At 35.9% G+C, this 25,194-nt stretch overlaps 1 protein-coding gene across 1 annotated transcript in view; it reads left to right on the top strand.

Moving 5' to 3' along the window:
- Positions 1-25,194, top strand: part of LOC149792968 (uncharacterized) — a 191,050-nt gene that overhangs the window by 84,522 nt on the left and 81,334 nt on the right. The window lies entirely within an intron of this gene.

Below are 25,194 nucleotides of genomic sequence, written 5' to 3'. Positions count from 1 at the left end.
GCTTAGTATCTCTCTGTTATCCATAATTTAATTACTTTATTGATTTCCACATTTCCTCATGTAATATTGATTTGGTTAGTGCCTGCCTTACAGAAATTGAGAATGATGCATTAAACACAAAACACAGAAAAAGACCAGACACATGCTTGGAAGGGTTTGTTCTCACAATTTTGTGATTTTGATCTATGACCCTCTCTAGTTTACAAATGCAACGAGACTAGAGGGAAATTCTGTAAATATTTGTCTAATATCCTCTCTATAATCCACCATCACTTTGTTGTGAAGCAAACCTGAACATCTTGATTGGTGCATTGAATAAAGATCTGTTTAATTCCATTGCTTTTCATAGGGTCTGACATGCATCAGAACACAAGGGAATAAATTAAGGATCAAACATTATGGTTGGCCACCCTGTCATCCTGTCCATCATAAGGGTAAAATTGTATGGTTGGCTACCCTGTCATCCTGTACATCATACAGGTAAATTGTATGGTTGGCTACCCTGTCATCCTGTACATCATAAGGGTAAAATTGTATGGTTGGCTACCCTGTCATCCTGTACATCATACAGGTAAAATTGTATGGTTGGCTACCCTGTCATCCTGTACATCATAAGGGTAAAATTGTATGGTTGGCTACCCTGTCATCCTGTACATCATAAGGATCAAACTTGAATGTTGGCTGTGTTCCTTACTTTTGCCAGAACATGAGGATAGATTATGAATCTGAATTTTGTTAGGCTTCCAGGTGTTCTAGTAGAAGTTGGAACTTGGTTAGGCTTCCAGGTGTTCTAGTAGAAGTTGGAACTTGGTTAGGCTTTCAAGTGTTCTAGTAGAAGTTGGAACTTGGTTAGGCTTCCAGGTGTTCTAGTAGAAGTTGGAACTTGGTTAGGCTTTCAAGTGTTTTAGTAGAAGTTGGAACTTGGTTAGGCTTTCAAGTGTTCTAGTAGAAGTTGGAACTTGGTTAGGCTTCCATGTGTTCTGAACTTAGCAAACTTTGAATAATCACAGTGGTTTCTCAATATAAAGCAATTACAACCAACATAGACCTATATTTTTTATCACATACTAATTTTGGTAAATGGGATGATTCTGGTAAATATAAAGAGTGAGGTAAATATACAGAGCTGGCATGGTAAATAATACTGAGTGAGGTAAATATACTGTTCAGTGAGGTAAACTTGTGCTGGAAATTTGAAATTGATTCATGATGAGAAAAATAAAAAAGATTACAATGATTTCTATGAATGAGAATTTAAAAGTTCTATGTCGTATCAAGCAACCTCTGTATAGCCTGCATTAATTTTAAAAAACCTCACTGTTATTGATCTAAAGATAACATTTGCTTGAGCTATAATGTGAGAGAAGGCTAATGATGATAATTGATCGTTTTCTGTTTCAGTCATTCTATTGTTGCTATTGTTATAAAAATATTGATTCTTTTATGATATAGTTAGACTATTGAAACATACAGATGTTGTGTTTTTATGCACAAGTCCCTGGTTTTAGCCCACTTCTGCAAACAGATATTGGTCTGTAGTAGTTACCGATGAGATTGTATTTGCCATAATTGTCAATAAATATATCTAATTTTTTATTTGAAATGATATCTTTAATCCTAATGGATATACATTGTATTCATCTTGTACATGTTGATACTTGTACGTGTTGATACTTTTATGTGGTGGTGGGGGGGGGGGGCAGGCCTAGGTTTAAAGTCCTTGCCATCTCACCATCCACTTGGGTTCAAGTCTCTGGCTCAGCCAATGTGGGTATGTGAAAAAGCTTGCCAGTACCTTCTCATGGGTGGGTGATTCTTAAATCAATATACACATTAAAAAGTGATCTCAGTCCTTAATTTTGAAAACAGATCTAGGTCTGTACTGTTCATGTTATCCTTAATTATGAGAAATAGTCTTTTTCTACAGTGTTCATGCTGTCCCTTATTGCAAGAATATGACTTGGTCTGTACTGTTCGTGTTATCCTTAATTATGAGAACTGGTCTTTTTCTACAGTGTTCATGTTGTCCTTTATTGCGAGAACATGATTTGGTCTATACTGTTCATGTTATCCAAATTTCTTGGTCTACACTGTTAATTTTTACATGGCTAAAAGTGGCACCTGGTTGAACTGACCTAAACTATACAATATCTTGCAGGTAGTAAGTGTATCCAAATTAAAGTCACAAATGCAAGATCACTTAGTTGGTTTTTTATATCTATAAACTTGGTTTCATCTATATAAAAGCTTGGTTTCATCTATATGTTAGCTTGGTTTCATCTATATGTTAGCATGGTTCATCTATGTTAGCTTGGTTTCATCTGTGTATAAGCTTGGTTTCATCTATATGTTAGCTTGGTTTCATCTATATGTTAGCATGGTTCATCTATATGTTAGCATGGTTCATCTATATGTTAGCTTGGTTTCATCTGTGTATAAGCTTGGTTTCATCTGTGTATAAGCTTGGTTTCATCTGTGTATAAGCTTGGTTTCATCTATATGTTGGTTTACATTTTTAATGAATATATCAATGTTAGTGTAATAAAAGTGACAGTTACCTAGCTGAATAGATCAGTCTATCAGTAATGGCTGTTGGTCTATCATAGTCTATCAGTAATGGATGTTGGTCTATCATAGTCTATTAGTAATGGCTGTTGGTCTGTCATAGTCTATGCAAGCCATGGCCAGTTACATTAAAAATGCCTTCAGTTATTGAAGCTTATTGGTGGTTATCGTGTGCGATCCATGACCAGTTGCACATGACTCATCTTATATTCCCCTAAGTGTCAGGAACAAAATGATCAATTTATTTGATTAATCATTTGATTACTTAGTTCATATTTCAGTGATTGTATTTATCAGAATTTTTCAAATTATTTTTAATATATTACTAAAGTTCTGTGTGTGTGTTAAAGTTTTAAAACCTGATTGTTTAGTCATAAACACCAAAACTTTGTATCTTTTGCTGACCTAGTTCTTGACCTTGATTGAGAATCAAGTAAACAACTTTTTTAAAATTCATTCTTAATGTGTGAATGATAATAGTGAAATCGAGGCTGACTTGGACTATGTGACTTTTGATATAAATACTTCTGTGCTGTTCTCAAAAATTTTGGAGGGTTCAACCTCATCTGGGAATCTATTTTGCATCTCAAGTTACTGTATAATCATTGTTTATAGAGAAATTAGTCAGTCTGGCTTTACATGGGGAATTTTGTTTGTGACCAGTTTGGAGTTCTATTTTTTAATTTTGATTGAAATGATTTGGATTCTAAAAGATTAATTCTTTTTTCCTGGAAATATTTGAGTGCTCATACAGAATTCTTGGACAAAGACATTCCTTTAAATATTATTCGGAAATTCAAGCACCGGGATATATTGTCTGTGGAATAACAAAGAACTGTAGACACTACAGCACCATACTGACTACAGTATACATCATCGCCTTCCATTTTGGATTCTTCGTCGGGACTTGAACTTGAATTCATTAGAATATTTCATTACTAGAACTTCTATAATTTAATCCATGGATTATTCTTGGATTATTTTTGGATTTGATTCTTAAAACTGTAAGTTCTTAATTTTTTATTTTTTACATTGATTTTCCAGGGAAATAAATTATTTTAAAAACTTTTCATGGCTTGTTGTTTTTGCTCTTTCTTTTGTTACTGTTTATTGGAGCCTAAACACATAACATAAGAATGTAGTCTATATATATATATGTGTGTGTGTGTGTGTGTGTGTGTGTGTGTGTGTGTGTGTGTGTGTGTGTGTGTGTGTGTGTGTATGTAGTTATGTATATATGCCTAATGTATTGTCAATGAAAATGAGTTATTTATTATGGGGTTTTTTTTGCTCTCTTTTCAGGTAAGACTCTACAGTTTGCTACTAACCTACATTTGGAATGAAAAAACTGAAAGTTTGGTTTCGATAGGTTAATGGAGTTGAAGGGGTTTTGAAGCCTATTTGAAGTAAGATCCCTCCATAAACCTGCTTATTTTGACAAAATGCCCTTCTCCTTCCTTGACAAGTCTCCCTCCTTGACAAGTCTCTCCTTCCTTGACAAGTCTCCCTCCTTGACAAGTCTCCCTCCTTGACAAGTCCATCTTCCCTCCAGTAATCTTTACATTTGCCATGTGTACTCACTTAAAAGTCTAACTGCAAACATTATGGATCCTGATCTGCCATAGCATACCATGCCTGCAGAGCAGGGTCTGTGTTGTTCCATTGATTATTCCTAACAAACTGCACAGACCCAGATCTGCTGATGTATTATGCGGATGTAGGTCTTGGTCTGTGCAGTTTGCAGTTGGACTTGTCTTATACGTTAGTATATGTGGTACCATATTCAGATGGGAAAAGTTTTCCCATACACAGGACATGTGTGTTGTTTAATGATATGCTAATATAAGTGTCATCATTTCTGGTTCTATTTAATGAATATTTTGTCATTTTGGAGATACATGTACCATAATGAACAAAATTTTACTTAACTATTGCTGCATAAAATATCTGCCATGGTTACAGTTTCTACTGGAGCAAGAGACCCATGTTTTTTTTCAGTGTCATTTGGGTTTATGAAAGTTAGATCGCTGTGTCCTGCTTAGAATAATTTTTTCAGTTTTAGTTACATTGCGTAAATTGTAGCTGTTAATGACCAAAATAATTGTTTTTCTTGAGCTAAATGTTAAATGTAAATTGCACTTCTGTGCTAGATGATGGACACACCATGAAAAGAACTCGTGTTGCAATGGTTAGAATGCTGGACTCGAGTACTAAGGATGCAAGTTTGAATCCAACCATTGGATCTGCCTGGGTCAGCTTCCATGCTGTGTCCTTGAGCAAGGCATTTTAGTCCTTAGCACTATATAAGCCATGTTTCGCTGTATCGTAAAAACCAAACATCCTCATTGCCTACCTTCTGATACCCGAGTAATGGAGTTAACATTAATTTTTTTTAAATCACTTAGCAGCTTATTTTAGGTCAGAATGAAAAGGAAAAACATGCTGATTACATTAATTGTCGCATTTAAATTTAACGTTAATAAACTAGAAAACAAGTTCATAGATCTTTCAGGAAAAATTGTTTCTAAATCAGTATGAAGTTATAAAAAACAAAAAAAGTAGATACTAAAATGTAAATTAAAAACAGGAACGATACATTTTAATTAGTGGCTTTGCTGCTTGTTAAAATATCCCATTTTCTTTTTTTAACCACATGATGAAGTATATGTTGTATTAAGGTCAGAAAAGAAACTTTATTTAGCAGAATTAAACAACCAAAAATATAACAAAATTTGCCAAAAGGATTATATCATAAAATTCTGATTGTCATTGAGCATAAATCTCTGAACACAAACAGTAATCCTCTATACTCCTGTCTCCAATACTTGTACTCCTGTCTCCATTTTGCCAAAATTCGGTTCTACACTTGTCCCTTTCTTATTCTGTAGATGTAAGTTCTCTACTTTCTTCTTTTTTAATCTTTTTGATAAATTAATTTTTTTATCTTTCGTATCATTTAAGCATGGACGTCATCTCAACTTTTTTCGTGGGGGGGTGGGCAAAATTTGACAGGCTTGTTAATTTTTGTATATAGGCAACAGCAATTTTACATTTTACAGCACTTGCAAATTCCAGGTGGGGGGGGGGGTTTCCCTGGCCCCCTTAATGACATCCCTGCATTTAAGGATAAAAATTGATGCAGATACATGTATGTACAAAAATCGTAATACATTTTATCCACATGATGAGCACGTGTAGATTGTCCTACGTTGGGCTTCCTGAGTATGTAAAGTAGTCTCTTCAGGTTTGATTGACATAAGATAACTGCACTATATTGTTACTAATGCATTAGACTCGTTGAATTATCAACGTTAAGGAGTAATTGATGGTTATGGTTATGAGTCTGAATCTTGCAAGAATTTGTCGGACTGGAATGGATCAAGCTTGTATGGATTACATTTAGATCTTTGTTATTGAGTTTAATTGCAAGTCTGATTTGCAAGAATCTGTCAGACTGGAATGGATCAAGCTTGTATGGATTACATTTAGATTAGATCTTTATTATTGTGTTTAATTGCTAGTCTGATTTGCAAGAATCTGTCAGACTGGAATGGATCAAGCTTGTATGGATTACATTTAGAGTAGACCTTTGTTACTGAGTTTAATTGCAAGTCTGATTTGCAAGAATCTGTCAGACTGGAATGGATCAAGTTTGTATGGATTACATTTAGAGTAGACCTTTGTTAATGAGCTTAATTGCAAGTCTGATTTGCAAGAATCTGTCAGACTGGAATGGATCAAGCTTGTATGGATTACATTTAGAGTAGACCTTTGTTAATGAGCTTAATTGCAAGTCTGATTTGCAAGAATCTGTCAGACTGGAATGGATCAAGTTTGTATGGATTACATTTAGAGTAGACCTTTGTTAATGAGCTTAATTGCAAGTCTGATTTGCAAGAATCTGTCAGACTGGAATGGATCAAGTTTGTATGGATTACATTTAGTAGACCTTTGTTAATGAGCTTAATTGCAAGTCTGATTTGCAAAAATCTGTCAGACTGGAATGGATCAAGCTTGTATGGATTACATTTAGAGTAGACCTTTGTGTTCAGTAAAGAATGGAAGTTTTGTAATTACCTGGAAGAGTACAAGGCAAAATATTGTGGAATAAAAAATGTATACTTAATCACATCATCCACAAATGTTTAATCTTATTTTTATTGGTTACAGCATTAAAATAACTTGCCCAGACAAGGTGTTCTTTTGCTTTTACTTGCCTTGACCTTTATTTTGCTTGCATCACATAATCAGACAACTGTTAATATTGAGTTCAGGTATGCTTTGTTTTTCACAATGAAGAGTAACTGTCTCTTTGTATACTATCTTGTGCTGAAAAATGGCGTTAAACTTAGAACAATAACAACTCTTTGTATACTATATTTTGTTTTCCAAAATGGAAGAATAACTATCTGCAGAGAGCTCTGGTATGCTATTTTTGTTTTTCAAAATTGGAGAGTAACTATCTGCAAAGACATTTATTGACAGCTCAGTTAGCTTTTAAGTGGCTGCCTTTAAACTTTAGGGCAATATTGTCCAGCCTGCCTTGGAGGCAGCTCTGTATTGTGATCACTTTGATGTTGATGTGCATATCTACACCATAGATAAACCTAAAACTGTTGATGTTTTATACTTGTATTTCAAGGGCATTTTATCCCACTCTCCCTTTTCATATTTGAATTGTTCCATTTGCCTTTATCAAACTAAATAAATGTCCACACGATTGGATCTGAAGTGTGTACATGACATACATGCTATGGTCAACTTCTTATATATTCTAATAAGTAGATTAATTTTAATTATTATTTAACAAATGTTTTATAATTGAACCAAATTCAGTCAGACATAACTGTCAAAACAGTGTAATCAAATTTTATCTGAATTTCTTTGATTTTGATCTCAGTGGTATTGATCTTAGTGGCATTGGTCTTGGCAGTATTTGTCTTAGCGGTATTGATCTTAGCAGTATTGATCTTAGTGGCATTGGTCTTGGCAGTATTTGTCTTAGTGGTATTGAACTCTATGGTATTGATCTTAGTGGTATTGAACTCTGTGGTATTGATCTTAGTGGTATTGAACTCTGTGGTATTGATCTTAGTGGCATTGATCTTAGTGGTATTGAACTCTGTGGTATTGATCTTAGTGGTATTGAACTCTGTGGTATTGATCTCAGTGGTATTGATCTTAGTGGCATTGGTCTTGGCAGTATTTGTCTTAGTGGTATTGAACTCTGTGGTATTGATCTTAGTGGTATTGAACTCTGTGGTATTGATCTTAGTGGTATTGAACTCTGTGGTATTGATCTTAGTGGTATTGAACTCTGTGGTATTGATCTTAGTGGCATTGATCTTAGTGGCATTGATCTCAGTGGTATTGATCTTGGCAGTCTCAAACCCATGAGGACAGGGTTAATGACAGTGCTCTGTAAAGGCGGGGCTCAAGTACGAGCAGGGATGCAAATGAATTCACATCCTTCAGCTTTTATTGTTTGCAAAATCATGTTATTTTGATTTCCCAACTGAGAATTATCAATAAAAATCAATGGAATTTAAGTTGTAAATTACTATAAAATAATAATCAGAAAATTGTGTTCATTAGCTTTATTTATTCATGACCTGTTTACTTTGCCTTCTCTTTGTTTTCTGGATAAACCAATCTAGCTCCAAGAATATGAACCATAAAAGTTGTGCTAGGAGTTGTACATATAATCAGCTTTATGATATTAGTCCAGCCACTATATAAACTAAATTTGTGCCTTGGACCATTAGGATATATGGTACATATTAGTTTTGCTTATCTTGTTAAAATTAAAAAAAAAAAAAGAGTTCTGTGAATACTTGTTTGTATTACAATTCTTGTGCATGAGATACTGGGGCATTTCTTGTGTATGGATGTTGCACCCATGTTCTGTGGCAGTAACACAATCCATTGTAAAACAGAAAGGAAGAGATGAAGTTGTATGCATTATGTTCTTTAATATGCATTTATCCATTAATGGCATTTGTTACTCTCTCTCTCCTCTGGGAATAGTGCCTCAGTGGTCAAGTGGTCATGGTTCTTTCCTTTACAGATCACTTGCAGATCTCACCTCTGTCCACTTGAGTTCAAGTCTGGACTCAATTAGTGAGGGTATACAAGAAAGTTTGCCAGTGGCTTTCCAGGGGTTCGTGGTTCTTACAAGTTTCATCTTCCACCTGGCCTTTTCATGTGCTGAAAAATGGGATTAAATCCCACAAAATGAAAACCATCTCTTTGTATTATGATTTATTTTGGGCAAGATATAAAAGCTGTACAAATGTCTTTAGTCTGTATGGGAATGATTCTTGTGGATGCAATGTTACACACAGACACACACACAGACACACACACACACACACACACACACACACACACACACACACACAAAATTAATCATCAGGATATGTGGGCTCTACAGGAACCTCAAGCCCCTGTGAAATGTATCCTTTCACTCAAGTTCACACCAGCATGATAATGGTTTTACATATCACCATTTTTATCTGTTGTTGGGAACTGTAGTAGCTCAGTGGTTAGTTTGGTAGGCTTGTAACGGAAAGGATTTGGGTTTGAATCCTACCATCACAGCTTGGCCACCATGTTGTGTCCTTGGGCAAGGTGCTTTACTCCATTTGCTTTGGCACTAAATAATGTGATTATGTTGCAGTACCATAAAAACAACAAAACAAGTCATTCTTGTGAAATGTAAATTTTTGGCTGGGTTGCTTACATGAGGGAAAAAACTGTCTTTAAGTGGGCACTTTGTACATTTAATGAGCCTGTACTTTGTGTGTAACAAGCGCCAAGCTGATAAGCTTTTACCAAAACTACTAGCAGATATCACTATGTTCTACTGGTAATTTCTAACATGCATTTTGGGGCTCCAAGTGACCAAGTGGTCTAAAGCGCTCTCTCTTACTTATCACCGCCATCTCACCTCTGTCTGCGTTGGTTCGAGTCTCGCATTTGGCCAATGTGGGTATGTGAGAAAGCTTGCCAGTACCTTCACGTATGTCGGTGGTTCTTCCCATGGTTTCCCGGGTTCTTCCTCCACCATTAATATTGGCCACCCTGCATAGCCTATCATGTGCTGAAAAATGGCGTTAAACCCCACAATAACAACAACAAATAATGTGCATTTCAGGTCCTATTGTCACCTTGTCTTTTTGAGCAATAAACTTGTTCCAACAAATACTGACATCTTTTAACTTCGAGTAGAAAATGAAGTTGCAATCCTAGATATCTAATTTTCTTCTTGAATTTGGTTTTCCTACTAGCATGCCAAGTTTAAATTGGTGTATGACATACATAAAATTGGATATTTAGGTTTTAAGCACCATTTTCTTTCTAAAAACATTTGAAAACTGTTACCTTATCTGATGACTCATTGTTTTTCTGTTTACAGTTGGGCTTCTGTTACTGTGCGTACTCGCTTATAAGTTGAGACTTTGTACATACTGCACAGACCCAGATCTGCCATCACATAAACTGGCAGACCTGGGTCTGTGCAGTTTGTTAGGAGTAATCAGTACAATGAGCACTATAGACCCCGATCGGCAAGTGTGTCATGCTACGGCAGATTTGGCTCTTTATAGTTTGACAGGACTTATGTGCGAGTATTTAGCATGCATTTTATTTATTTTGCATGCAGTATTCTGTTTGGTAATTTTTATTGCTGGCTCCTATGTCATCATAAATGTAGCTCAGGTTGAAACTGACAACTGTTGTCAGTTTCATGGAGTACCCTATTGGAGCCACGTAAAAATGCAGGCTTTTAATGATCATGTATCAGGTTGAGGGACTCCTGCAGTGAGTACACACCAAGCACATAGTTGGCATGTGGATTACCAATAACTTTATATTGGCTGCTAGCTAGACTGTTTACTGAATGATGACTTTATTATAACTGACAGGTATGGAGTGAAGGAACCTGAAGGTGAGGATGTAATGTCTGGTTGATTATGCCTTACATAATACTGTATGTCGTTTTTTTTCTCTCAAACTGCAAAGCTGTGTGCATTCTGCCTGTTGATGCATAAAAAATGCATGAATTTAAATAGTTTCCTGAAATGACAGGTTTCTTTTTTACATTAGTTATAATAATGCATCTTTTCCCTAATAACTTGGGCAATATACATTCATCTAGCTCCCAATGTTCTTACGATGTTTATATTGCAGCGATGTTGTCAAGTGATTTTTGCTTGCAGTAATGCCCACGCTCCTTCCTCCCAGACAGTTTATTGCCATTAACTATTTAAGTAATATGTCCTGAACATTTTCTTTTTATTTTCTTATTTTTTATAAATTTTTTCCCTTAAAAATCATTTTTGCTTATTTTAACAAAACAAAATTATGATTACAAATTACAACACAGACAACAGTAACATATGACTATACAAGGGATGTTACCTATGCAGGAATATCCCAGCTTCTGGCCAATCATGACACTGAAATTTAACATTATAAAAGTCTTGCACTTTTGAATGGAGTGCATAGTACTCATGTTGTTGTTGTAGGGTTTAACGCCATTTTTCAGCACACGATTGGCTATACATGGCGGCCAGTATTAATGGTGGAGGAAGAACCCAGGAAAACCCCGGAAAGAACCACCGGCCCATGAGAAGCTACTGGCAAGCTTTCTCACATACCCACATTGGCTGAATCCGAGACTCGAATCCATGCAGACTAGTATTCTTGTTGATAAGGGAATTAATAATATAAAATAATTGAACCCTATGTTAATAGAACTCTATCCATTGTTCTAGACATTTGGAGAAATACAGTTTTAGATGCAGCCATAGTTGCTATTCATGCTGCTATTTGCAAACTTTAAGCTTTTTTTTATGTTGCTATTACAGTTGGCAGTTTTGACCATAGAGAAATGAGCCCAGTTGGCCTTGTAACATTTTATTATAAAGGCAGGAGGTGGAGGATGAGGGCATATTTTAATTGGGGCTCCGAGTGGCTTTTCTAAAGCGCTTTCCGTTATGGATCACTGCCATCTCACCTCTGTGTGGGTTTGAGTCTCGGATTCGGCTAATGTTGGTATGTGAGAAATCTTGCCAGTGGCTTCTCGTGGGTCGATGGTTCTTTCCGGGGTTTTCCCGGGTTCTTCCTCCACCATTAATACTGGCTGCCATGTATAGCTTATTGTGTGCTGAAAAATGGCATTAAACAACACAACACAAAAACACATATTTTGATTAAAAATGGTAAGAAGTAAAGATGGGTGCAGAGTTGTGATACATGTACAATGTCTGTCTGTTAAAGTCATCGTCATTGAGTTTGAAACCAAAGAGAGGTTTTCATTGCGAAGGAGCAGCGTATGCTCAGCATCATTTTTCTGGTTGCAGGAAGAGTCCATCCATTTTGGGTGAATGAGGGCAGCAAGTCCCACACATACATAGAATGGAAACATTTAATGCAATGTCAGATACTAATATTTCCAAAGAAAATTGAAAAGAAAAAGTGAAAATGTATTCCCTTACCATTTGGAAATGTATTTAATATCGAGCTTACAGAATACTGTGAATCACATCACTTCCCTTGTGTGAACAACTCACACTCACCCATACAAATATGGAGTCTGTGTTAATGTTGATGTACCCATTATGTTTCAAAGGTTTAGAAGGTGACAGATTTAGGAACTGCTTGGAAGTCAGTTATTATGTGTGATAAGAACAGTTACAACTTTTGATGGAAAGCCATTGCAGTGTCTCAAGTTATCATTTTAACAACTTTTGATGGTATTCCGTTGCAGTGTCTCAAGTTATCATTTAACAACTTTTAATCATATTCCATTGCAGTGTCTCAAGTTATCATTTAACAACTTTTGATGGTATTCCATTGCAGTGTCTCAAGTTATCATTTTAACAACTTTTGAAAGTATTCCATTGCAGTGTCTCAAGTTATCATTTAACAACTTTTGATCATATTCCATTGCAGTGTCTCAAGTTATCATTTAACAACTTTTGATGGTATTCCATTGCAGTGTCTCAAGTTATCATTTAACAACTTTTGATGGTATTCCATTGCAGTGTCTCAAGTTATCATTTAACAACTTTTGATGGTATTCCATTGCAGTGTCTCAAGTTATCATTTAACAACTTTTGATCATATTCCATTGCAGTGTCTCAAGTTATCATTTAACAACTTTTGATGGTATTCCATTGCAGTGTCTCAAGTTATCATTTAACAACTTTTGATGGTATTCCATTGCAGTGGCTCAAGTTATCATTTTCACAACAGCAGAAATTTATGAAAAACATCGTTGTCAAATTTCCTTTTCACATACACATATACACACATACACATATGTACACATACACATATGCACACGTACACATAAACATACATACACATACATACAATAACATGAGGAAATTTTATGCAAGAGTTAGATTTTACATTCCTTCATCATCCTTTTCTTTGTGACCCCTAATTTTGATGACATATTTAACCTTGTATAATTTGTACTCCGCTTCAAAAATGAGATCCGTTATAGCATAATATGCCTGCAGATTACATAGTTTAAACTGTTGAAATCAAATTCTGTGCAGCTGAAATGACATACTGGGACCACTTTTTGCACTCTTGGAATGAAATTCTATGTTGAAAAAACTGCCTATTGGTACACAATTTACACTGTTGAAATGAGACTCTTTTGAAAATTGTCTCTTGGTACATGACTTGGTAGCAAGTAGGATCTCTACTGTTGCCAGATAGACTGAAGTTTGACAAGACAATTAAGTACTTGTGATAGGCTCAGCCAAAACGTACAGTGTCCATTTCAGTGACACTGTTCTGGGTACTTGTGAATTTGTGATAGGCTCAGTGCAGAAGTAGTGGTCAATTTTAGTGACACTGTACTGGGTACTTCTGATAGGCTTAGACCAAAAAATACAGTGGTCCATTTAATAACACTGATCAGGGTACTTGTGATTTGCCAAAAATACAGTGGTCCATTTAATAACACTGATCAGGGTACTTGTGATTTGCCAAAAATACAGTGGTCCATTTAATAACACTGATCAGGGTACTTGTGATTTGCCAAAAATACAGTGGTCCATTTAATAACACTGATCAGGGTACTTGTGATTTGCCAAAAATACAGTGGTCCATTTAATAACACTGATCAGGGTACTTGTGATTTGCCAAAAATACAGTGGTCCATTTAATAACACTGATCAGGGTACTTGTGATTTGCCAAAAGTACAGTAGTCTCTCACAATCAAGCTGTTTAGAGGAGTCCTAAAACTGTACTGCCTTATAAGTGAGGTTACCTTATACCAAGGTAGGATAAATATCAAACCTTCCCCCACATGATGGTGTCCATAACTAACTGTTAAATGAGGGATGGCATTATACTGAGATGCATTATAGTGTGCATTTATATAGTGTTGCAATGCATATCAGCACTTTCATGACTATATAGCACAGAAAAAGTAAGGATACAAATTATAGAAGTTTATACATTTTTAAGAATGAAAATATTTTATAATAAAGATGCAAAATAAAAGGTAAAAAAATGTTAAAATTCTTAAAAGTATATAAAATAAAACAAAACAGTAAAAACTGAAATCTTTAGATCAGATTAAAGATGACTACTATTTAGACATCATTAAGGAAACAAAATTACTGATTTAGCTTAGGAAGATGAATTTGAAATATAAACTCCTGTTCTGTGTTGCCTTGACAGCGGTGGGGCATATAGTGTAACTAATTTTGTCCATCCTCCTGTTTTTCCATTACACCTTCTGTCCCGCCTCAGATGTGGTAGGTCATGGGTTCGATCCCTGGCTGAGTCATACCAAAATGATACTAACAGCTGCCTTGCTTGGCACTCAGCATTAAGAGGTTAGTATTGGGACTAGTCGGACTGGTGTCAGGATAATGTGATTGGGTGGGACATCATGCTACATGTCTGTGCCATGATGCCCCAGTGCTAGACATCACTATAAACTGTCACACTGCAGACATCGTAGTGATATGACTGAATTTTTTTTTAAAGCTACGTTAAAAATCCTAATCACACACACACACACACACACACACACACACACACACACACACACACACACACACACACACACACACACACACACACACACACCTTCTGTCGATCCATCACACCTGTCCATCCATCACACTATGGTTACAGTTTGCATTTAAGTCAGTTTTCAGGTACTAAGACAGGGTATCAAATTCCCAAAAATGCAGATCTAGTTGAATTGTCCATACTGGTATAGCACCTGCTGATACATTGAGGGGAGGAGTGGGTGAGAGAGAGAGAGAGAGAGAGAGAGAGAGAGAGAGAGAGAGAGAGAGAGAGATTTCACTTGAATCCAATAAGCCTAATCAGAATAGTACACTTATTATGGTCAATTTATTTCACATCCTAACATGCATAGAGTTCACAATACAACTCTTTTCATCTCTACTTGAATGGAAATGAAAATTAAGGAAAATATCAAACTAACATAATTCATCCCACATCATTCCATCACCACTTCATTACAAGAACAGAGATAGGAAAATTGCCTTTGCAGCATGTTCTCTAAACTGTAAGGCTGTTCCTATCATGGTAATTGGCCTGTAAGTGCCTAATTGGCCTGCAAGTGCTTGATTGGCCTGTATGAAGACCCAAAGGGAAAATATGCTTTTCAATATATGAAGAATGAAGCTGTACTATTAAGACATGGGTTAGTTGTGTGTTTTTTTCACAAGTATATGCAATTGTTCTTCCACTTGGCTATCAACTACAAACCAAATATTTTGTAAAATCAGGGTCTACATTGTTCGTTCTTTTTAGTATTTCAAGCAGACAAATATCTTCAGATCAGATGGTGGCAGATGTGGTTCTGTGATGTTTGCAGCTGGGTGTGGGTTACACACAGTATAGTTAGTTATTCACAGGTCTGGGAAATAACATGGGAATACAGACTGATCTACTAGTGTTATTTCCCACTTCTTTCCTGTAGCTGATATCTCTCTCATATCCCATGAGCTTAGTGGAGAGCAGGGGAATCCTCCTCTAATTCCAGAATAAATCATTTGCAGAACAAGTTCTATATACAGTATGGCCCCAAATAAAAACTACTTTGATTGGCATACATTATTAGTAATGATTCCTCAGCAGTGCTATATCCCATTGGTTTTTGCTTTGTTAACTTTAACATTACTTTTAAGGCTTTGTTTGCTATATCATGCTGAACCAATGTGAGACAAGTCTTTCCCATGGACTCGCATGAAGCCGACCTGTGCAGGTCTGGATAGGTGTTAAACCCAGGACTCTTTGATTAAAAGAATGTCACTCTACCACTTAGCTACATTGGCTCACACATTTACATTTTAGATGATCCCAAGATTTGGAATAAAAACTGAAAAAAAATGTGAGATTAACTTTTTTTTGTGCAGAACAAATGTGTAACTGTCATGGTATGCTATACATACGATCAGTTTTAAGTCGTGACGAACAATGACCATTATGTGGGAGCAGCAAGACCCCTTCCCCAATGCATGAATACAAATATTGAAAAATGTCATTTTTCCCTGAACAATTTCAATCAGTACCCTTTAAAATTGAATTTATTATATTGTGTTGTATTGTATTGTATTGTATTGTATTGTATTGTATTGTATTGTATCATGGGGCTTGCCTTTTTGCCAGACTAGAATATGGTTGTTGGTTTGAGATGTGCAATGTACAGGTGTCAAGGATACCTCATGGTAGGTCGGTCATCCTCTCTTGCATTAAATTGGCCATCTGTTAAATAATACACATGCTTTGTATAACATCGGAAAATCCTTAAATTTGATTGGTTGTCTTGTAAATGCTGTGAATTTTGAAAAATTATTTTTGTTGCTGAAAGGTTTTTAAATCTATTGAAAATTTCCCTGAGTTTTGTGTAACAGAAAAAAAAGTTTAAACTGGATGAAAATGATACCATTTTAAATTTAAAATATTTGTAAATTTATTTTCCAAAATTAATAAATAATATTGTATAAAAAATTGAACGGCTCAAAAGACACATGATTACACTTGACAAACTTTCAGACAATGGGGGCATATTTTGTGGGGGGGGGTGTTTTTGTTCCATTTGGGGGAGGGTTAGTGCACATCATACAATAGAGAGAAGGTTTTTTGTTTACTCTCGTAAGTTTGTGGGACTGAATCAAATTCAGATTTGAGTAAAACTAAATAAAGTCTCATTTTTCTTGAATCATTCATCTAAGGAAAAAAATGTTAACACTGGTTTTAAAATGTGGGTTAGGAGGTTGTTTTTATTTAAACATATATATATATATATATATTATATATATAGAGAGAGAGAGAGATAGAGAGAGCGAGAGAGGGAGTGAGAGAGAGAAAAAGAGAATTATAAATATACACCAGACAGAATGGAAAGTGCTATCCCTGGATTCCTATAAAAGAATGCTTGATAATAGTAGACAGAATTAATATTTTAATACAAGTAATACTATCATTCAGGTTAGAGAATTTTTAATTCGTACTCTATGGAGATTCAAACCCAGGTTTGCAGGTAATGGCACCCATCGCCTTGCCTGCACACATGAGCCCATATTCCCTCACATCTAAGCACACATCACCAAAAAATGATGTTGCTCAGTCGGTGTTATATGTTTATATATATAAAATGTGATTTTTTTTACCATGGGGAGGGGGAATGTTGGGGTTAGAAGTGAGAAACACTTGTTTGATCTTACACTTTGAATTGAACATGATAGGTAGACATAACTCTTACATCATCACACATACATACAGTCACAATATTTCATCACATATAAATACAATCACATTATATCATCACATACACAACGCAATCACACACATACATACAATCACATACATACAATCACATATACATACAATCACACACACATACATAGTCACATTATATAATCACATACATACAATCACATATACATACAATCACACACACATACATAGTCACATTATATAATCACATACACATACATACAATCACATATACAATCACACACACATACATAGTCACATTATATAATCACATACACATACATACAATCACATATACATACAATCACATATACATACAATCACACACACATACATAGTCACATTATATAATCACATACACATACATACAATCACATACACATACATACAATCACATACACATGCATACAATCACACATACATACAATCACATACATGTGCATACAATCACATATACATAACATACAATCACATTATGCCATCACATACATATACATTCAATCACTGACATTAAATAAAAAGTAAAGTGTCTGTCAATCCATGGTAAATTGCAATGCAGTCTTTACTACATACGGACTTTGCTGTTGCAGGGTTTGAAGGTGATGCAAGTGTAATTATGCACCAACCTTTTAATCTTGGGAAAGGGGTTGGGGAACGAAGAGGTTGGACTTTTATTTCCATCCAGATATTTTTGTTTCCTTTATCTTGTTTGAAGATTAAACAAAATTATTTTCCACTATTAATATTGATAAAATTATATTTTTTAAAGCTATTTGAGGGCTCGAGTATGAAGAAGAGAAACCAGTCTATCTACTTAAATGGACAGTTTGTTGTGTACGTTTTGTGCTTGTTAGAGACAGGATGGTACTGAAGTTCAACTTTGATGGAAATCTTGTTGAAGATTTTCAGCATTTTGGTCCTTTGCAACTGAATTTCTTTCCAATATCTCTGCCTTGCAACATTTCCTTACACAGGTCTTTAAAACATTTCCTTACACAGGCCTTTAAAACAACATTTCCTTACACAGGTCTTTAAAATAACATTTCCTTACACAGGTCTTTAAAGCAACATTTCCTTACACAGGCCTTTAAAACAACATTTCCTTACACAGGTATTTCCTTACACAGGCCTTTAAAACATTTCCTTACACAGGCCTTTAAAACAACATTTCCTTACACAGGCCTTTAAAACATTTCCTTACACAGGTATTTCCTTATACAGGCCTTTAAAACTATTTCCTTACACAGGCCTTTAAAACGACATTTCATTACACAGGTCTTTAAAACATTTCCTTACACAAGCCTTTAAAACAACATTTCCTTACACAGGCCTTTAAAACAACATTTCCTCACACAGGCCTTTAAAACATTGTCTGCAACCACATACAGCAGATTATGTTCTGATATGAAATATCAGAAATGCATAGCAGCTCAAGTGACATTCTCGATGATTGTTATAACATTTTCTATAACATTTTTATGCTAATTACATTATACAATGGTGGATCTGTAAGTCTGTGCAGCTTGCAGTTGGACTCGGCGGGGGGAAGGGGGGCAGGGGGCTCAGTGGTCCAAGGCACTTGCCTTTACAGGCTGTCCAGATATACTGGCTGCCATGTATAGTCTGTCTTTTGCTGAAAAATGGTGTTAAGTCCATAACAAGAGCAGACAGTTGGACTTGGCTTATATGCAAGTGTATATGGCAGTTAGTGTGTTCAGTATTCACATATTGTCTGAATGCAGGGTGGCAATATTGTTATACATTGTGCCATGTCCTAATGCAGGGTGGCATTATTGTGTCAAATGATGTCATGTGCTGTTTGTGCACTATCTGTTGGCATAATTTCAACATTTTGCCTTCAAAATGAATCATGCTTCCATGTTATTCCAAAATAATTACGTTTTTCATTTTATATATGGATTAAAATGAGACCCCAAAGAAATATCGACGCTGATCTTGCCAGTAATCTTCAATAAAGAAGACCCAAACATTGTTGTTCAAATTTTTTTATGTGACCTTTACCCAGCATTGCAGGGACCTCAGCTTATAACGAGAAAGCTTGTTAATCCAAGGGCAATACAACTACAGAATTTTGTGAATTTCCATCTGTTAGACATTGTGGCAACAGACAGTTGTATGGGCATAAAATAAAATGTGATTTACAAATTTTAGAAAACTCCAGGACTGATCTCAAGTGGAGACAGAACCATGTGATTTACCAATTTAAAAAAATTCCTAGCCACAATTTATTCTGCATCGGAATCTCGTCGTATTGACCTGGACCAGCAGAACAGCTTTCAGTCAACTATTTCATGACGTACATGCCAATGGACCACTGTCAGACCCAGTCAACTATTTCATGACGTACATATCAATGGACCACTGTCAGACCCTGGAGTCAACTATTTCATGACAAACATGCCAATGGACCACTGTCAGACCCAGTCAACCATTTCATGACGTACATGCCAATGGACCACTGTCAGACCCAGTCAACTATTTCATGACGTACATGCCAGTGGACCACTGTCAAACCCAGTCAACTATTTCATGACATACATACCAATGGACCACTGTCAGACCCAGTCAAATCGATTTCGCGCTGATCCTAAATGTATCTAGGCTAGATTTCGTTTGGATTCGGACAATATTTAAATGGGCCACCTGTAAATCTTTTACTATAGAATAAATAGTTTCAAATCTGCATGATTTTAGAATTTCTCATCCATTTTTTTTATTTTCACCTCATATTAAAAAGTATTTTTCAGTCGATACAATTTTTAAAAAAAAAATGAAAATTGCTGAGGTTTAGCAAAATAATTCTGGTAATTAGTAGATACAGCCTTTTTCTTTTTTCTTTCTGATTGACTGGTATATGTACTATTGACTGGTATATGCAGAGGATGTTGTGACTTGAAGATCAATAGCACAAAGACCTCGTCACGTTACATTATGACATTATGATGTATAGCTGCGTGATTTAAGGCAATGTCTGGTTGAGCCACTGCAATTTTCCTAAATTCAAGGCCCCATTTGCTCCACTGTTTCTTTGGGGACTAAAGCTAGAAAGGCTAATTCTGTTAATTTCACCCACAGCAGAAATCCACATTAGTGGTACTGATGAATTTCATCAATAACATGATCACATTGGGCATCTGGTATTAACCAGACATGAAGCCAAAAGGTTACTCTTGTTTCTTGTGCAAAGTACATGTATGTATTGGGGCAGTGGCAATGCAGTTCGGGTGGGGGCAGTTGCCCCTGAATGCCAGGCAAAGGGGTACTGTTGTCATTTTTTCTTTTTGCAGCTGAAATATTTATAGTTTTTCACCTTTACCTTAGTCTGACTGGGGAAATTCTTCACAAAACTTATATTTAATAGGAGGGCAGGAGGAGGGAGTTGGCAGTAGATGTTAATACTGTTGTCTGTAACAGAGTACTGAAGAGCAATCCCCCCCCCCCCGGTATCTTGAACCCTTAAATTGGACTGTCACTATGGGGTTTTGTTAAAATGTCCATGTTACATTTCTGAAGCAGTACTGAATGATGTAAACAGTAGAAATATATCCATTTTGAATGTGGTTTGCTGAGGAAAGATAATATAACAGCACTTGAAATCTTGAAATTCTGTGCCTTCAGGGCCAGAAAATGATCATATTATGAGGTCCATGTATCATCTTATATGGCCACTGACCAGTTATATATTATCAGCCTGTTGGGCTATGAATATTTCTTAAATATTGAGAATGTATGAAAAGAGAGACTCATAATGCAATACAGTATTCATTATAAAACTACCCATGGTACAGTACTCATTATAATGCTGTTCATGGTACAGTACTCATTATAATCCTGTCCACAGTGCAATACTCATTATAATGTGGTACATGGTACAGTACTTAACTCATTATAACACTGTTCATGGTATAGTACTCACTCATTATAACACTGTCCATATAACAGTACACATATTTTAAAACTGTCCATGATACAGTACTGATTATAACACTGTACATGGTACAGTACTCATTATAACACTGTCCATGGTACAGTACTAATTATAACACTGTACATAGTACAGTACTCATTATAACACTAATGTACAGTACTCATAATAACACTGCTCATGTTACAGTATTCATTATAAAACTGTCCACAGTATATTACTCACTCATTAAAACACTGTCCATGTACAATAGTCACTTATTATCCACTTACTGTAGCACTTCGTGGTACAGTACTCATTATAACACTGTAAATGGTACAGTGCTCCCTCATAACATTGTCCATTTTTCAGTGTTCCTCAGTATAAATCTGTCCATGATACAGTATTCATTACAACAGTGTCCTTGGTACTTGCTCATAATACTGTCCTTGGTAGTCAATATAGCACTGTCCATGGTACTCACTCATTACAATGTTGTTCATGGTACTCATTTATCATAACACTGTTCATAGTACAGTACTCATTATAACACTGCCAGCAATGCATGCAGACAACCAAGTTTTATTGTCATTGCATATACGTGCTGGACCGCTCCAGTGGCCTAGTGGTTAGAGCATCCGCCTTGGATATGGGAGGTTGTGGGTTCGAACCCTGGCCAAGTCATACCAAAGACTTCTAAAAAATGGTACTAACAGCTGCCTCGCTTGGCGCTCAGCATTAAGAGGTTAGTTTTAGGACTGGTCGGTGTCATGTCAGGATAATGTGACTGGGTGGGACATCATGCTACATGTCTGCGGCATGATGCCCCAGTGCTAGACATCACTATAAGCTGCCACACTGCAGACATTGTAGCGATATAACTGAAAAATTGTTAAAGCTGCATTAAAAATCCTAATCACACACACACATGCACACAGTTGCTGTCACTGTGCCAGCAATGTATGTTAACAAACAAGTTTTATTGTCATTGCACACACTTGCTGTCACTGTGCCAGGTATGTTGTTGATGTGGGGTTTAACGCCATTTTTCAGCACACGATAGGCTATGCATGGCGGCCAGTACTCTCCATTACAGATCACTGCCATCTCACTTCTGTCTGCATGGGTTAGAGTCTCGGATTCGGCTAATGTGGGTATGTGAGAAAGCTTGCCAATAGCTTCTCATGGGTCGGTGGGTCTTTCCGGGGTTTTCCCGGGTTCTTCCTTCACCATTAATACTGGCCACCATGTACAGCCTATCATGTGCAGAAAAATGGCATTAAACCCTACAACAACAACAACAACAACCATAAGAGGCCTATTCATTACACACACGTTTATTGCAACATACCATAAAGGGTCTATTCGTTACACGTTTATTGCAGTATACCATAAAGGGTCTATTCATTACACACAAGTTTATTGCAGTATACCAAAAGGGGTCTGTTCATTGCACACATGTTTATTGAAAGATACTTTAGGGGTCTTTAGTAGACATCCATCTTTTGAAGCTACATAAGGGGTATATTTATTACACATTTGTTAAAACATTCAGTAAGGTGTTTATTTATTACACAAGTTTGTTAAAACATACAATAAGGGGTCTGTGTCAAGAGTGTTCAAATATAAAAACTGTTCCCTTTTAAAATTTAAAATCCAACCTTATGGAAATGCCAGAGAGGGAATTCACCCTCCACCCCCCCCCCCAATTCTGTGAGAAAATAATCATTGCCTTTAATTGTCTGCGAAATTATCCACTGTTATCTGTTTGGTCTTCTTGTTTCATGTCTTGTTGGCTGGTAATGGGAAGGACTGATGGATGTGTCCCCCAGGAATTCAGAGGTTGCATGTTTATAGTTCTTTTCATCTTGCTTCACTGATGGAGGCAATCATTCCCAGTAAAGATGTCTAAAGGTGTCAAATTGACAGTAGATAGCCAGTGGGGTTCCAATAAACTGCCTTATGAACACCTTCAGATCTCTTTAAATTGAATTTTGGAACTACTAGAAGTAGAACTGTTAATACACATTACAACCTCTGTCTCTCAATGTATATACATGAAACAATGTGTATTGAATAAAGGCTGAATGTATTTATGGATTCATGGAAGGATAGACTAAAGTAGGAAAGGACAGATAGATTAGGATGGAGGAATGGAACGACAGATGAATGAATAAATGGATTGATAGAGAAATGAAAGGAACCTGGAAACCTTGAATATTTTTAAAGTAGCATGACACAGTATTTATTTTAGGTCAGCATTATTAGATGAGAAAGTTTTATTCAAGTTCCTTTTGTATTATCAGTCCTTTTCGTTGTCAGTTTTGTTATTGTCATTCTTTTTTGTTGTCAGTTTCATGTGTGATTTATATTTCCTAGGAGTATTGTCTGATGGTGAAGAGGAAGGAAATGTACTTGATACAATGTATGGCATTGTCAAGCTAGTGTTCATGACACATCTTTGAAATCAATTGTTCTCTGGAGAGTGAAAGTAAAACAACAATGCAGATTGGAAAACTCTCTTTACAAAAGTAGTTGTGATATGGATCAGCAATGAAGATAATGTGTCCCAACCAAACAATACACTCTTTGGACTTGGTGACTTTCATGTTTTCACTAGCTCTCCATTAAATAGAACTATTGTATTAAGTTCAATATAAAACTCGCCCTCGCATTCTCTTTTGCATTACCCAAAAATATTTGCTCTTGCAAAGACATACACTACATATCAATTTAACTGGAATTAACCAATGCATGAAACAATTTCCTTTATAGTCAGTATACATCAGGCACTGGAAATATCAATATTGCAAATTTCCTATTAGAGATGCGTGCCGACAACTTGACAGTAGGATCATAAGAGAGGAGTGAAGTCTCCCAAATCCTCTTAACTTTGCCTGTACGATATTTCTAATTTTAAGCAATAAAACATTGCACCAGCCAATCAATAGCATTTACCTAATGATTTTTCTTAGTTATTGATTGAAAGACAACTCATGCTCTTTTGCCTTGCATCACTTGTAAAAAAACCTGCAATTATCCTTCTCGACCCATTTTGTTTGTGGCAGATAATTATTGGGTGTTGGAGGAGTGGGATGAATCGAAACGGCCAAGACTGATGAAGATGGTGGGAAAGGTTCATAAATGTGCATTTGTTTTCATTGTAAATGGATGGCTGTTGCAAACCCCCATATTTCACATGGTTCACTTATAATGCAGACCTAATGATTAGATTATAGAATTGTCTGGCTTCTGATAAATGTCTTTGTAAAAGTTTGTCGGTACGAAAAAGAAAGAAAAAAGGTAAGATAGAGTTCTCTATTTAAATTAGATTTTGTTCTAATTCCTTATATGGCTTGATTTCTACATGCCATATTCTCCAGCATATAAATCTTCCCTAATCCTGAAAGCAATGGTCCAGATCTACCATGACAAAAAGGGTCATATATTTCCTGCTCAAAGGGCTGGGGCAGGGATTTATTTGAAAAAAAAATGTTTGGCCTCCAAACAGTTTGAAATGGTATTTTTGCTCTAAAGAATTTTTTAAATTAAATCCATTATATTACTTTAAAAAATTACTTGTTGAAAATAAAATCCCTGCCCCCCCCCCCCATTAAATGGATGGTCCCTATTGTGTTTGTAGAACAAGCAAGGCATGTGTTCTTAATTCTAGACAGCACTGGAGCTTGTACACTGGATTCTCTGATTTCCGATAGCTCTATAACACTTTTTGGGAATGCTAATGATTTTAAGAAATTAAATGAGAAAACGTCACACAAAACAAATGGAAATAATTCAAAATCAGCATCTTTCACAGTAAGCACAAATACATGTTTGCATTATTTGTAAGTTTTTTCCACCATAATCACAAAAATTAGGCCACTGAAATAATATTTCCTTGTTTCCCATGGAT

The sequence above is a fragment of the Sinohyriopsis cumingii genome, chromosome 8 (assembly GCF_028554795.1).
Source record: "Sinohyriopsis cumingii isolate HCF-2022 chromosome 8, ASM2855479v2, whole genome shotgun sequence".
NCBI lineage: Eukaryota > Metazoa > Mollusca > Bivalvia > Unionida > Unionidae > Sinohyriopsis > Sinohyriopsis cumingii.
This window is presented reverse-complemented; position numbering and strand designations above follow the sequence as displayed.